The sequence below is a fragment of the Trachemys scripta genome, chromosome 2, assembly GCF_013100865.1.
Source record: "Trachemys scripta elegans isolate TJP31775 chromosome 2, CAS_Tse_1.0, whole genome shotgun sequence".
Taxonomy (NCBI): Eukaryota; Metazoa; Chordata; order Testudines; family Emydidae; genus Trachemys; species Trachemys scripta.
Window position 1 is genome coordinate 77237963 of NC_048299.1, and position 16106 is coordinate 77254068.

At 44.5% G+C, this 16106-nt stretch overlaps 1 protein-coding gene across 1 annotated transcript in view; it reads left to right on the forward strand.

Annotated features, from left to right (window-relative positions):
* Positions 1–204: 204 nt before the first annotated feature.
* Positions 205–16106, forward strand: part of TMEM108 (transmembrane protein 108) — a 273314-nt gene continuing 257412 nt past the window's right edge. Inside the window, exons 1-2 of the mRNA XM_034760933.1 lie at positions 205–295; positions 12630–12751. The gene's annotated coding sequence lies outside the window, so the exon portion shown is untranslated. The remainder of the gene's footprint in view (positions 296–12629; positions 12752–16106) is intronic.

The following is a 16106-nucleotide window of genomic DNA, read 5'->3' on the forward strand; positions in this document are numbered from 1 at the left end:
GGCTAGTCCAAACAAATGAGTGGGGTGAGACTTCTGCTTCTCCCTATTGTGTCTGACCTGAACAAGCTGGGAGCTATATAAAACATCCCTTGGGATTTGGAAAGCAGAAGTAGGCACTGCAAAGAACATTTAGGGGATTGGCTGGCTCTGTCATGTGACCGATGCTAGGCAACATGTGCTATTGGCCTTCTTGGTTGCCGACAGATCAGAAGGAACATCAGTTTGTGTGTGTATGTGCAAATGAGGCTGTGCTTTCTCCACAGCAGTCTGGGGGAGCTTTAGCACTTCTACTGAGGTAAGCAATAATGATGTCTCTTTATTCTAATAAATTAGCTGCCAGGAATGGACGCAGCAGGATTTTCTGGTGCACAAGCATAGAGTAAAACAGAAAAAGGGCTCCACTCTTAAATTCTGTATTTTGCTTTCTTTTGATGTTTTTTAAATTCAAAATTAAATGTGATCGAAGGTGATAAATACTCAAATATGCCTAGCAGTTTTCTTTGGTAATTAAAAATCATTGTATTTTATTTTAAATGTTTTACATCTTGAGAATATTAAATTATATATTGGCAAGCAGTTGCACAGACAGGCATGCATTGGAAATAGTGCATAGATAAATTCCTGTCTTTATGAAGCAGTGGAGAGGGAGAGGAAGGTTGATATTAATACCAATCTTTACATGAAAAGCATCAGGTCATTTTTACAAAGCAGGCTGTTTAAAACAAAACCTGTAAAAATGCCTGCCAAGACCAGTCATTTATATGTGTTCTGAGATGCATGTTGGCAATATTAAACCAAAGGCGCAAGACTGATGCTCAATATGCTAATGGATTTGGAATCTATGGCTTGTATATTGCATTTAAAGTAGAACAGTGAATGAAAGACAGCAGCCTGTTTAAACAGATCTTGAACTGTAGCCAATTAAAAAAGCCCATTGTAGTCCTGTGGTAGGCATACATCTTAGCCAACTGCTTTACAAGAAACAGATTTTATGTATTTCCTCCAAAACTATAGAGTGGACTGAATAATTGCCTATGGAAAATATTTTAAGAATATACTGAAAGTGAAGTTTATACCAAAGATAATTAAAGCCATTGTTGAAAAGAATTAAAGCTGCTAAGGATTAAACCGACTGCACCACAAAAAATGAAAAGGAACTGAACTGTACTATGAATAAATGGCTGTGCAGCAAAACTCCAGAATCTATAATCAAACTGAGAAAATCCTCCTTCTGTAAGTACAGAGAGCATTCATGCATTCAGGCTACATGGATGTAGTAGCTTGTTCAGAAAAGCTGCTGTGAAAGAGAAGTTAATGTCAAAACTAAGCAGGATCAGTCTTTTAAAATACTATAGCTCTCCCAGGAAGTAAATCAGAAGTGAGAATGTGCTATTGATGAATGATGCTGTCATCTTTCAGCTGCTGCTGAATGTTTCTAATTCAAAAGACTAGAGTAAGCAGGAAAGTTCAAAAGACCAAAATAAATAAATAAATAAACAAACCCCACAAAAAATCCAAACCCACTAATATATAACATGCCTCTGCAGTGTTAATTCTGGGAACCAAATGCTATTGCACAAAACTAAAAAAGTTCTGACTGTTTTCCATTTGCAGAACCATTTAACCAGTAGCAGTTAAATTTCATGACTTTACCTATATAAGAAAAAGCAGTACTATATGCTAACTGGATCTAGAAGCAGTCTATTTGCTCGACTTTAACACAGAACAGTCAGAATTAAAACTAGGCATGCAAACATTGAGAATGTTTTCTACTATGCTGCTCTCCCCTAGTGAACTATTCTGATCTGCTTTGTTTGTAACGCTATTTAGTACTATAGCTTCCTATCACAAAGTTATTTTTGATACCATAATTAGCTTATCACCAGTGTGAACGTAATGCTGGCTGTTCTAATTTTCAGGGATTTTGTACCATACTTGCAATTTGTGAGTGCCAACAATTACTTAGAAATCCACGAGCTATTTTTCAAGGTTGAAAAACTGGGAAAATACCTATAGTCCAGTTAAAAAGGATGGAATTTGTAAACTGATGTTCTCTGTATTTGTTCCAGATATGGAATATATACTCTTCTCATAGGTGTGATTTAAAAAAAAAAAGATAGAACAGGATATATAAACAATGATAACTGCTTGATGCAAAATACCAATACGTCTTGAGCATATTAATAAAGTAAAAATAAAGATCTTATGTTATCTAATATACAAATAAAAATTGACATGCAAATATTATACAAAAATAGCAGAGAAATACTTACACAAAATATGTATTTATGTACAGACTTTTTTGACATCCAGTGCTTTACAAAGTTTGATAACACTAGAATGCCTCATCCCCTCTGCCCCTGACATAGGGAGGCAGTAATACTAAATAGCTCTGGTGTAGCATCTGCACTGCTCCCTTCCCCTGGAGGCTTTGCACTGGGAGGCTGTACAAGGTGTATTAGGCCTTAGAGGCCCCCTGCAGGAGGCCTTGTGATCCTACCACACACACCCTTTCCCAGAAAGGAGCAGTAGAGAAGTCCTCCAGGCTGCCTAGAGTGGCTGCAGGGGAAGCAGCCAATGAGAGAGCTGCAGGGAGCAACCAATTTGGGCCAGGGAGAGCCATAAAAAAGTTGCTGCACAAGTAGAGCCAGGTAGTTGCTGCCTGGAGCTGGAGGAGTGAGAACTGTGCTCCTGGTTGGTTGACTGACTGAAGGAGCAGCAGGACCATCGACAGGTCAATTGCTGGCAGGGACCAAGGGAGCTCCTGGCTGACTAAGTAAGGACTGAACCCAGGAAGGGCTGCAGGAAGACAGTGTCTCCAGTGAGCAAGCCCTGGGGATATGGCCCCATACTGGTGCTGGGACTATTTAAAGACTGAGCCTGGGGATGGGTACAGAGATACCAACAGAGGGGTCCTGGAACAGGCCCCTGGTGGACTGTATGCCCCAAAAGGGGTCTGTTCTGTTTCACATACAGACTGCGTGAGAGACTTGGCCGGAAGGCTAAGTCACTGAAAACCCTCCAACAGGGGTCATCACAAATAGAGACTGAAGGCACACACACTTGACTAGGGGGTGCTTGCAAGAAGGGCGTGCCACCCTGTTACAGAGGCAGTTTTAAACTGAAGCATCAGCAGCGGATGGTGCCTGGCAAATGTGTTGGATCAATTTGCAGCCATGCTGCCCTAGCCATGCCCCCTCTCTCTCCATAGTTGCCCAAATTTGAGATTTTGTTGGTGATGAGGATCCCCTAAAAGAAGATAAGTTGTTAAAAGTATGCACTGCAACCTTACTTCCATGTGTACATTCTACTGGGGCTGTAGGTTACATCAAGTCAGCATAACCTAGGGTGGAATCTAGCCCAGTGAAGATAAATTCTCCTCTCAGAACTTGCTTATTGTACAGTTTTTGGTGCTGTTGTAACTTGAGCTAATCAGTCGCCAGATAACTCAAGTTAACTAACGTGACTGTAAATTCTAGTACAGATTCTCAAAAAAGTTTGTTCCTAATAATGGTTCATGGCTTTGTGTACACTACAGTTCTTTAAATTGATTGTTCCAAGACACAAATGTTTGTGGAGTGTCCAGATTAGTGTATATACAAATGTGTTAGTTTACTAAAGTTAATTGGCAATCAATTATCTTGAGTTTAAAATCTCTAGAGTAGACATACCTCCTCAGAGTTAAGCCAGGTTGAACCACAGCTGAGAAAACATGTGTGTCTTGGAACAAACATTTGTGAGTTAGCTACAGAAGAGTTTACAATCTTATTTGTTAACTTGAGTTAATTGCGATCAGTTAGCTCAAGGTACAAGACCAAAAAATCTAGTATAGATATACGCTGAATTGTTCCAGTTAATGTACTTTCATTGGTGTAGCTTGAGAAGAATTTGTCCCAAGGCATATCATGGCCACAGTGGGTAGGTAGACTAGGAAAATTAACATTAACTTTCTGACTCAAACCAACAAAAGAAAAGAGGTACATAGTTAAGGCTCCCATTTTACCCAGAACTAAAATGGGTATTTACCCTAGGTGGCTATTTCAGACACTTCTGTTCAGGACCAGATTCTACTCTTTGATCCAGTTTGCACCGTGCATAAAGAAAATTGCTTGTGCCCTTGAACACGTGTGCCATGGCTGATTTCCTTGAGCTTATCTGGTGATAAGCACTACATTTGAGACTGAAATGTGATTAGTAGTTTGCAGTGCTGTCGATCCAACTCATACAATAAAGGGATAAATCCTACTATGGCTGGGGGGGGGGAACTGCCAGGCTTGCCCCCCCTGTCAGCCAGGGCAAGATTCCTCATAATAGATTGAGGCAGTGGACTGTGGGAGCACTTAGACCAGGGGTGGGCAAACTTTTTGGGCTGAGGGCCACATCTGGGTGGGGAAATTGTATGCAGGGCCGGGGCAGGGAGTTGGGGTGCCTGAGGGAGTGCGGGGTGTGTGAGGGGGTGCGGTGTGCAGGAAGGGGTTCAGGGCAAGGGATTGGGGCAGAGGAGGGGTGCAGGGTGTATGAGGGGGATCAGGGAAGGGCTGTAGGAGGGGTGCAGACTGTGGGAGAAGGCTCAGGGTAGGGGGGTTGGGTGCAGGAGGGGTGCAGCAGGGGACACAGGGCAGGGGGTTGGGGTGAAGGAGGGGTGCGGGGTGCTGCAGGGGGCTCAGGGCAGGGGATTGGGGTGAAGGAGGGGTGCAGGGTGCTGCTGGGGGCTCAGGGCAGTGGGTTGGGGTGCACAGGAGTGCAGGGTGCAGCAGGGGGCTCAGGGCAGGGAGTTGGGGTTCAGGAGGGGTGTGAGGTACAGGCAGGGGGCTCAGGGCAGGGAGTTGGGGGGTGGGGTGCAGGCAGGGTTCAGGCTGCCGCCCAGCGCCACTTACTTCAAGCAGCTCTGAGGTGGCAGCGGCGCACACCGGGGCCAGGGCAGACTCCCTGCATGCCTCCCCTATCCCCAGCCCCGCACCACTCTCAAAAGCGCTGTGGCCCGAGGGGGAGGCGGATGGCTCCGCGTATACTGCCCTTGCCGTGCCTCCAGGGACCTCCCCCAAAGCTCCTATTGGCCGTGGTTCCCTGTTCCCGGCCAATGGGAGCTGCGAGGGGCGGTGCCTGGAGGCAACACACGGAGTCCTCAGCCCCCCACCGACTGGGGTTGCAGGGTCGTGATGCCGGCAGCACTGCGGGCCGGATCCAAAGCCCTGAGGGGCTGGATCCAGCCCGCGGGCCATAGTTTGCCCAACCTTGACTTAGACTGTGCTCGTACTGAAAAAGGCAGCTGTTTCTGCTGCTGCTGGATTGTGCTTGCTGCTGACCACAGCATATGTGCTAGCTAGCTGAAGAGCTAGTCATGACCGTTTAGCATGTTCATAGCACTCCCTTAGAGATGTGGTGGATGAGCTGGTGCAATTATTGGCCCTCTTTCATACTGCCCTCTTGAGCACCGGGGAGAGATACTGGCTTGCTGGCTTTGTGGAGGAAGAGATTCCCTGGGCTCTTCGTTCCTTGTGCGCCAGACGGCAGGATTTTATCCACACAGTGCTGCAATGCCTCAGAGAAGTTTGCCAGCTAAAGTTGCTGTGGGAACCTCTCTTCAGATATATGATCCGAAGGAAGAGACAAATAACATGATGCCACAAGTGAGGAATGCAGCAGGATGTTATGATACAGAAGCACAGAGTTTGCTGTTAGCAGCTGTGACCATTGGGGCTCCTGTTTCTAAGGAGAACTCAAGAGGAATAGTCATATCACTTATTCAGTAGCCTCTTTTACCATTTGGTTTAGTCTTTAGTTTACACTGTTTCATCAAGACCTTCCATTTGTACAGTGGGAAGTCTGCAAATGAAATCCTTGTCCTTTTGTTCAGGATCGGGTTTCTATTGGCTTAATCATGTTAGTGAGGTTCTTGTAGAGAGACAGGGAACAGAGACCTATTTAAATGCTCTCCATGAATGTAAAGGCAGAAACACATGCTACCATCAAGAGTCACTGGCTGAGCACATTAGGAAAGCAGACATGTGATTAGTTTTGCCCACCCCACTAGCAGCTGTCACAACACTCTCCAGTAGTTCCTACAACTGATTGAAGTAACTAGCCAATTTAAAGTGAAAACTAGGCACACATTGATAGCATGAGATTTTTCAGAATCTTTTTTTTCCAGGTACAGAGGCAGCATGGTCCAGTGGATCAAGCACTGGATTGGAAAAAAAGAACAGGAGTACTTGTGGCACCTTAGAGACTAACAAATTTATTAGAGCATAAGCTTTCGTGGGCTACAACCCACTTCTTCGGATGCATATCGGATGCTACCCTGAAACACTGGATTGGAAGTCAGCAGACCTGGATTCTGTTTCCATCTTTGCCAGTGATCTGCTGGATGACCTGGGGCAAGTCATTTTAATCTTTGTGCCTCAGTTTCCCCATCTATAAAATGGGAATAATGACACTGACCTTCCTTTATAAAGCACTTTGAGATTTCCAGATGGAAAGATCTATATAAGAACCAAGTATTATTATTATTATTTTATTATTATTTATTATTATTGTCATGTACAGAAGGCTATTAAAGTCTCATTAGTGACCAACCTGTGTACCCAAAATATTGCTTTCAATAGAAGATGCCATAGGACTGCAATTAATTATTCATATTTATCTAGCCTTCATAATGTAATAGGTCCATCACAAATACAGATAATATATGGTCACTGCTCCCTCGGGCTTACTGTTTAAGCTTAGACACCATATGTAACAAGGGGGGAAGTCACAAACAAAGGGTAGGAGGATGGGAGATCAAGGGTTACAGCAGTGAAATGGGGTTACTTTTAGATTTGATATCAAAACTTCGTAACAATTTAATCTAAGAATCATGTTTCTAAAATGATTGCTATAATTTGTTTTTTGTGTGCAGTGTGGCCAATAGCTGCACCATAGCCAATATTGAAGTTTCTCATGGTGCCTTCCGTTAGCCTTCTTTCCCAAAAGTGCTAATTACTTACATCTCCCATTAATGTCTGTAGTAGGATTGGTGCTTGCTCATTGCCCTTTAAAAATTAGGCCAGTAAGTATACCTTTCCCTTCCCGCCATAGTGCAGCACTGACTCTGGCAACACACGAGAGACCAGAATATTAACCCCTCTTCCAGAGTTCTGTAAATGTCCCAACTCCTTCATTCAAGTGAAGATTCTGAGAAGACAGTTCACTATTTCTTCCTTAAGGCATACTCTCAATATGGTACTACAGTACTGAGACGGTGCAGAGTGTGTCCCTACGTGGTTGGGGAGGAGGGGAACGAGAGACTGGCGCAGTCAGCGAACCTTAGGAAAGGGGTGGAGAGAGAGAAAAAAGAGAAGGTAGGATTTTCACAAGCCACCTGAGTCCCATTTTCAAAGGTGATTTAGGCACTTAGGAGCCTAAGCCTCATGGGCTTTCAGTGCATAGCAAGCAAGGAGGAAGGTAGAGACTAGAAGGGAATGGCATAGTTCTGTTGAAGTCAAGCAGGGGAAAGAATGGAATATCCAGGCAGTGGGTGGTGGCTATGAAAATGCAGAGCAAGGGGAAGGAGAAAGCCAACCAGCACATTGTTTGAAAGAAGCTGGTTGTACCACCCTCATTGTAATGCCATTAGTGAGAGTCAACAATGGTGTGTCATAGAGGGGTATTCTTGTACTAAGGGCAATTATGACAGGGTTTAATGTAGCCATAGTCTATAATCAAAGAAAGAGGAGTGTTATAACAGGGAGCCCTATGCTGAGGTGGGTATGTGCTGTTCTGAAAGCACCCAGAACGCTTGCCCTTTTGCACAATGCTGTGCTAGGACTCAAAACTGACAGCTCTGATATGGTGTAATAATAAGTTTAGCTGTGCAGCTCCTGTCTTGTGACTTGAATGGAGTCATGTGCTCATCAGAGCATCCAGTTCCTCTCCACATCAAAACAGGCTGGCTGCTGCTGCCACTGAATCCCAGGGTGTAGAGCACTGCTGCTGTCAATTTGCAGTGTTCAAAATAGCAGCCGTATTAAAAAAAACAAACCCCTGTGTGTTCCACCTTTAGTACTCTCTATCTATTGAGGCATTACTGGAGCATACCAGGAAGTGCTCTTTCATAAGGCATCACAAAAGCACCTTTCATAAGGAATCTGCTTGAACAAAGTAGATACAGTGATATCATAATGATTTATCCATGCACCCTCTTACTATGCTGGCAAAGGAAGAAATGGGGGAATATATAGTTAAATAAGCCTTACATGATCACTCAAGGGACCACGGTAGGGTTGCCAACTTTCTAATTGCACAAAACTGAACACCCTTGCCCTGCCCCTGCCCGAGGCCCCATCCCTTCTCTAAGGCCCCACTCCCACTCACTCCAGCCCCGCTCCTTCTGTCATTCGCTCTCCCCCACCCTCACTCACTTTCCCTTGGCTGGGCAGGGGATTGGGGGGCATGAGGGGAGGAAGGCTTCGGCGGAGGGTGCGGGCTCTGTGGTGGGGCCAGGAATGAGGGGTTCAGGATGTGGGCTAGGGCTCTGGGGTGGGGCAGGGGGTTGGGGTATGGGAGGGGGTGCAGGCTCTGGGGTGGGGCCAGGGATGAGGGGTTTTGGGTGCAGGACGGAGCTTTGGGCTGGGACAGAGGGTTTTGGAGTGCAGTAGGGGGCTCAGGGCTGGGGTGGGGGATTGGGGTGCAGGAGGGGGTGCGGGCTCTGGGAGGAAGTTTGGGTGCAGGAGGCTGTTCCGACCTGGGGTAGAGGGTTGGGGTGTGGGGTCTGGGAGGGAGTCAGGGTGAGGGAGGGGGTTCCGACCTGGGGTAGGTGTTGGGGTGTGGGTGGCGGGGTCTGGGAAGGAGTTAGGGTGAGGAAGGGGGTTCCGACCTGGGGTTTGGGTGCGGGGTCTGGGAGGGAGTCAGCGTGTGGGAGGGGGTTCTGACCTGGGGCAGGTGTTGTAGTGCAGGTGGCGGTGTGGGGTCTGGGAAGGAGTGAGGGTGAGGAAGGGGGTTCTGACCTGGGGCAGGTGGGCTCTGGACGGGTGGTGCTTACCTCGGGCAGCTCTCGGTTGGTGGTGCAGCAGGGCTAAGACAGGCTCCCTGCCTGCCCTTGCTCTGCACTGCTCCTCGAAGCGGCCGCCATGTCCGGCCCCTAGGTAGATGCGCAGTCAGGCTGCTCTGTGCGGTGCACACTGCCTGCACCCACATGTGCTACCCCTGCAGCTCCCATTGGACGTGGTTCCCAGCCAATGGGAGCTATGGAGCCAGCACTAGGGGCAGGGGCAGCATGCAGAGCTTTCCTGATCGTCCCTGTGCCTAGGGGCTGCAGGGACATGCCGGCCATTTCTGGGGAGCTGCGCAGAGCGCAGGCTCCCTGCCTGCCTTAGCCCTGCTGCACCGCCAACCGGACTTTTAATGGGCCGGTCAGCCGTGCTGACCAGAGCCACCAGAGTCCCTTTTTTGACCAGGTATTCTGGTCGAAAACTAGATGCCTCGCAACTCTAGACCACCGACATTCAGTTGCAAATGGATATGGTCCTCTAGCAGCCATGCAACAGAGCTACGTTCAATACCTTGGGTGATAGTGTAATGATCAGTGCATACAGCACCTCCACTAATATGTGGAGCTGAATCTTTATCTTAGTGTTAAGTTGTCTTGTTTTAATATGTTGTTATTGGCTTGGTTTTGGGAGTGGGGGATGCCTAAGAGGAAATTAAGCTCTGCCTGCGTATGTGCTGGAATTGTTACTTAGTGTCCCAACAGAGCCTTTGATTTCTGTTATGGAGTATTACAATACACTGTGATGGTTTAAACATGGAAGGTTGCATAATAAGGGTGGTCTGTTGTACAGGCTTCACTGGACTGTATGTATACACACATACGGATGTTTAAATTTACTATGATTTTAAAATATCCAGTTAGTTTGTGGGCCCTCCATAATCAAAATAATTCATTATATAGCTATGCCTTCTTAAATGCTTTGGGCCAGATCTTCAGCTGCTGTAAATTGGGGTGGGGCCACCCAAATCGGAAGAGCTGTATCATTTGACACCAACTGTGGATGTGGCCCATGGTTTTTAGTGGCCTTTGCTTTAACATTTTGGAAAGTCACCAAGAATATAGGGAAGGATTTTGCTCAGCCTATAAAATTCAAATTCAAAGACATCAAAAGTGTGATCAGTGCGTGCTGGATTAAACTGTTAAAACAAAGGTCTATACTGTCTTCCTCAAGTGTGTAGGTCAAGATTAACGAGCTATAGAATGTACATAGTAAAACCTGTCATTACAAAAAGATAAAATAAAATAAAAAATCTGTGGTGACGACGCAGGAAAGGAAATAGAACGTTAGGTTTCTGGTAGCTAGAGAGCTTCAAAAGCCTCAAGCAAAAAGCCTCTAGGAAAACTTTTTCTGGGGTTTTTATTTCTCTCCTTACTTTGTTTACAACACTTCTTAGTGGTTACATTCTTGCGCATAGAAAAGCCAGGCAGTATACATGCACATAAGATAACGAACCCATCTCTTGAGCGCGTGAATGCCAGCTGCGAGGAAACAATCAAATCAGCCAAATAAGTTTCCCAAACACAAACGCTGGATTGAAGGTCACTCCTGCCTCGTAGCCATGGGAGCAGTTTGCCGCGCCCGTGGGCTGGCGATTCGGGAGCTATGTATTCCTACAAAAATCTCCCTGACTTTCCCAGGTGAGGATTCTAAGAGGTAGTACTAATGTACGTATCAGTGGAGTTGTGAGCATTTGGGATCCGTTTTTAAAGCTAGTAAGGCTCTATGGCAGGGGTCAGTAACCTTTCTGAAGTGCTGTGCCGAGTCTTCATTTATTCACTCTCAGTTAAGGTTTCGCGTGCCAGGAATACATGTTAACGTTTTTAAAAGGTCTCTTTCTATAAGTCTATAATATAGAACTAAACTATTGTTGTATGGAAAATAAATAAGGTTTTTAAACCGTTTAAGAAGTTTCATTTAAAATTAAATTAAAATGCAGAGCCCCCTGGACTGGTGGCCAGGACCTGGGCAGAGTGAGTGCCACTGAAAATCAGCTCGCCTGCCGCCTTCGGCATGTGTGCCATAGGTTGCCTACCCCTGCTCTATGGCCTGATTCCAATCTCTGTCACACCTGACACTGAAACCAGTGGGGAAGCTACTCCAGATTTACACCTGTGTATGTTATTTCATTCAAATATTTTCTTCCTTTAGCCTTAGTTGGGGCAGTTAGTTCAATGTATGTTCTGGTAAGCAGCCGCTGCACGAGACTGAAGATATTTTGTTAGTTATCCCCATGACACTTCTGGACTTTATATCAAATGAGCTATAGAAAGTCTTAATACTCATGCTCACATTGTTATGTGGGGAAAACTCCCTTAAAATAATACAGTATTCTGCAGCAGTGGTCAAACATGGTAGGAACACCCATGTTTGGGGGATACAACATAATGCGGTCATATTTTGTTTATAAGGGCAGATTCAAGGGATCTCCTATGTTATTTCCCTGTAGATTCATCTCAGTATTTGAACTGAGTCTGTGCCTCATCAGAGTAATTAATCTTACCGAGCCATCAAGAAAACACACAATTCCAGATGGCTTTTCACAAATTCTTCAGCATCCTCGCTCCTCGTCCATTCCTCTCTTTGTTCTCCACTGCAGGCTACGCCACATCTATTCCCACTGACACATTCATCTAGTGTCCTGTAGTAATGTTCATTTTGAAATGTTAACCTCCACTATGTAAAGTAGTGGCAGTGGTGTAGAATAGTAGGTTTCTTTTGTTATCCCCAGCCACCAGTGGATTTCTTCACTTAGTGGAGGAACCTCACTGTGGTTCCCTTAACTGTTGCATAGAACAAGCTTTGATATGGATTTCCTTCATTTCTACCACCCTCTTGTTCCCACCCTGCTTTTGACATGGCACACATACTGAATATTATCCAAACATACCCTCTCCTGTGGTTTTCCTTTATTGCTATCTTAAATAACAAACACATCTCAACCTGAACTTCCTTCTGAGCTTGCCTATTCCTAGAGTTTCTCCCTGTAAGACCCACTGCACTGCCCCATGAGCATTCCCTCTGCCTTAGAGAGACTCTCAACCTGTTTATTCTCCCTGAGTTTGAGATGAGTCTCATCTGGTCTAATTCCTGGGATGAATCAGCAGAATATTTTTCTCTCTGCAAGATCCTAGAATCTGCTTCTATCCTACCAACTTCAAGTTTAAAAAAAATTGGATTACCACAATTGACATTTAAATTAAATATTCTGAATTAAAAATAATTCACTCCTTTCTCTCAGGATAAACCTTTAACACAGATGTTCACAGAGAACTCAACAATTAAAAGTTTCTTATGTATGAATTCAAGTAAGACAAGACCATGTTCTTAAATATGACATTCGCTGATTGAATGTGAGGTTCTGTAAATACGTTAAAGAAAATCCCTTAGAATCACCTTTGTACTCTTCCATCTGCCTATTTATCTTCCAAAAAAACCAATGACCTACAGAAACATTGCTGCGTGTAGGTCATGGGACTGAAAGCACTTCAGAGGAATAGGAGCCACATGGCACAGTGCCATGTGCATTTAAATTGAATGCCTTGCAGAATGAGATATGGATAAGCATCTTGGCATAACACACCCACTTCTGTAAATTTACAGTTTGCACCAGCCAGCAATGCAAAAAGCAAAAAGAAGCAGAATCTACAGTTGAACAGAGAACGGACTCAATGGGCTATGAGACTATAGATGCGTTTGAAGGCGTCTACACATCCCACTCTAAGGTAAGACAATTTTCTGCCATTGCTGCTTATTACAGACCATCCAGTGTCCAATGCAGTGGTTCAGTCCTAGTAATTTGTAGCATATGATGAGCTTGTTAACCAGGCTAAATACAGATGAAAGAGGCCTGAGTTTTCAGAGGTCAGTGGCAGATGCAGACATTCAGATTCTCTGAAATTTAGGCTCTTACTATACGAAAGTAAAGTGCCTGCTAAAAAAGCCAATATGTTTCTGTAAATATTCCCCAGCTGTGTACGTCTCCTTTATTTTTAGATACTTCATCTGCTAATAAGAGGTCCTTTCCTCAGCTGAGACAGTCTCAAAAAAAAAATTGTCTCAAAGCCTCCTGATGGGGATTCAATATCTTTGAAACCCATACCTCATTGCAGGATATATTTCAAACAGGAGAGAACCATACCTCTAAACTGTCCCTTGTTATAGACCCAAATATACCTCACCCCCAACAAAATCATGGAGTGATATTTCACTTTTATAATTGTAAATTATTGACACAGGAAATCATAAACCCTGAAAGTGTTTATAAATAGATGGCAAAGACAGTAAATTTCTTGTATTTTTGCTTTGAGCTACTAATACTTTGTCCTTCATTTTGGATCATTTCCTGCCTCAGGACACTGGATCTCTCATTTGGGTGTTTGCATAAAAGGTGTGGTAAGGTGGAGAGTTTTTTCAGTAGTGTCTCAATTTCTTGGTTCTTCTGGGTTTTACAAAGACAGATAACATCACTGTGGCATAGTTGTTGAGGGTAAGTGTAATTTTTGGCACCCTTTTAAACATTTTTACCATTTGGTTTCAGACTGAGAAATGTGTTAAATTGCCCAGAAGTTATTTAGGGAGCATAAGAAAGACTGCCTGCTGTTTGATGGACACCACAAGCATTCACATGTGAACTAAAACCTGAACAGCTGCTGCTAAATCAGTTCAGGGACCCATCGCCCTGACTGATAAAGATGTGATTTTAAAGGAAAGCTTTTTAGAAGGCTAGATTAAGGAATCTCAAATGGTGCAGCTCCAATTTAGAGATGTTCAAAATTGGTAAAACTCCCACAAAATGTTTTGAAGGTTTGGACGATCTAGTTTCTCTGCAGAATATAATGACATCTCTATTTTCTACATTGAAACAATGACAGTTCATATTTCACAGCTCTATTTTCAAATTTTAAAGTAATCTTTCAATGAAATGACCTCATTTTGCTGGAAAATGAGACAATTTTTTAAGTGGAAATTCACAAAATATAGTCATTTTTTTCAATGAGAGGCCCCTTTTTTGGTTCATAATAAAGTAAAAATAAGTCTGATTATGACTGCTGTTTTGCCTTTCTCTGCAAATATTTTGCTCCTCTCTTGCGCCATTGTGTTACAGTGAATCAGGTGAGATTTATACGACATATGTAATGCAAAATAGAAAAAAAAAGCTGCAGATTGAATAATTTATTAGCTATTGCAACCATAAAACGAAGAGTAATTCACAAGTCAGAAATATACTGAGTTGTTGTTAAAACCCTTGATGATGCTTTTGCATATTTGATATCCTGTACATTTTTCCCCATCCCTTTTGGAACTCTAGATCCAAAAAGCTGAATAATGCCACCTTAGGGTTCTGCCAATCAGATATTTGTAAGTGGGATACTTTAATTACCAAGTAAGCAATTACTATCAGAAAGGTCAAACAAAGAACAGACATTTTATTTTAATCTTTTGGAAACTGTAGGCATAAGGCCAATTTGAAATGTAGACTCCTAATTTGTACCTACAAAATACCTATATGTATGGGCAGACAGGCACTTTACATGCACAAATGGGGACTTCTGCATTGTTACCGATTTTCATACATATCTACCTATTATGCATGCACAATTACCTGTTACCTATTATAGGCATAGCTTGAGCATGTGTGATTGTCAATTTGGACATATTCTATGTACTGTACAGTTTGTTCTCTTAAGTATTCATTTACTGGTACAGCAAAGCTAGAAAATGCTAGAGTTCTAAGGTTAAATATGATATACTTATGGAAGTGGAAGCAACTTGTCTCTCAAAAATAGGTGTGCATTCATTAGAAGTAAAGGAAAAAACTCTATTTAAGCAGTGTCTATAATGGTGTTTGCAATACTCTCGGCACATACATTTGTGCTTAGAATCTGAGCAGTTCAGAGGAAGCTGATCCAAAAGAAGAATCTTGTTTTCTGCATTTTCTGAAAGCTTGGTGTTTGAAGCTGTGGGGGGGATTCAGGGTCGGCTCCAGGCACCAGCCCACAAGGCATGTGCTTGGGCCAGCGCCTGGAGGGGGGCGGCACGGTGGGGCGCTCCGGCCCGAGAGCGGGGCCGCGACTGGGCTCGTCGCCCTCCCCCTGGCACTCCGGCCGGTCGGGGAGAGTGGAGAGCTGCGGCAGGCTCGCCGCCTTCCCCCCAGCGCTCTGGCCGCGGGGGGCTCGCCGCACTCCCCCCAGCACTCTGGCCGCCGGGGAGAGCGGAGAGCCCTGGCCGGGCTCTCCACCCTGCTCCCGGCACTCTGGCCACCGGGGAGAGCGGAGAGCCCCGACCGAGCTTGCCGCCCTCCCTCCGGCGCTCTGGACGGTTGGGGATTGCGGGCCTGCGGCCGGGCTCGGAACCCTCCCCTGCCGCGCTGGGGGGGCTAGGGGGGCGGCGGGTGGCTTTTTTGCCTAGGGCGGCAAAAAAGCCAGAGCCGGCCCTGGGGGGATTGGTCAGAGAGTGCACTACAAACCATGTAATTTCTCCTGGCATATGCCTTGCACAGTAAGTACGCAGGGCAAATGTCATTGCATTTTTAGTATGTGACATAAGTCAGAACATTTTCTCCATAATGCTTCCTACTTAATCTGAAGCAGCCAAACTGTCTTTTAGCCCTTTTGCTCCCCTATCCCCAGCGATGAGCTTTTGCAGTATGTTTCCCAGAGCTGCTTGAAGCCGAAAGATGAGATAGCAACTAGCAATACAAGTTTTTCCCACTGCTACACAAGAACGTGTTAGAAGAAGAGTCATTAATTCTTCATGAGGCAAATCTTGAAATAGCATCAGAAGCCAACCCTCCCAAAGCAGATATTATGGTACAGAAGTAACAACAAAGTCAACCGACAATATGGAATGTTAGCACTTACCACCATTTAACTACTACTAGTATTAGACATGTTGGTCACAATGTATTATGTTCAAAACGGAACAAACAAAAAGTGGTGCAGATAGAGATCAGAGTCTTCACAATTAAAAAGAACACTGTTGTGGTTTTGATTTCTGATTTAAAGGACCTGTGGGTCGCCTTTACTTGGAATTGCTTTGTCACAACTAACTTTGCTTTTAATGTGGGTCTGAAAGAGG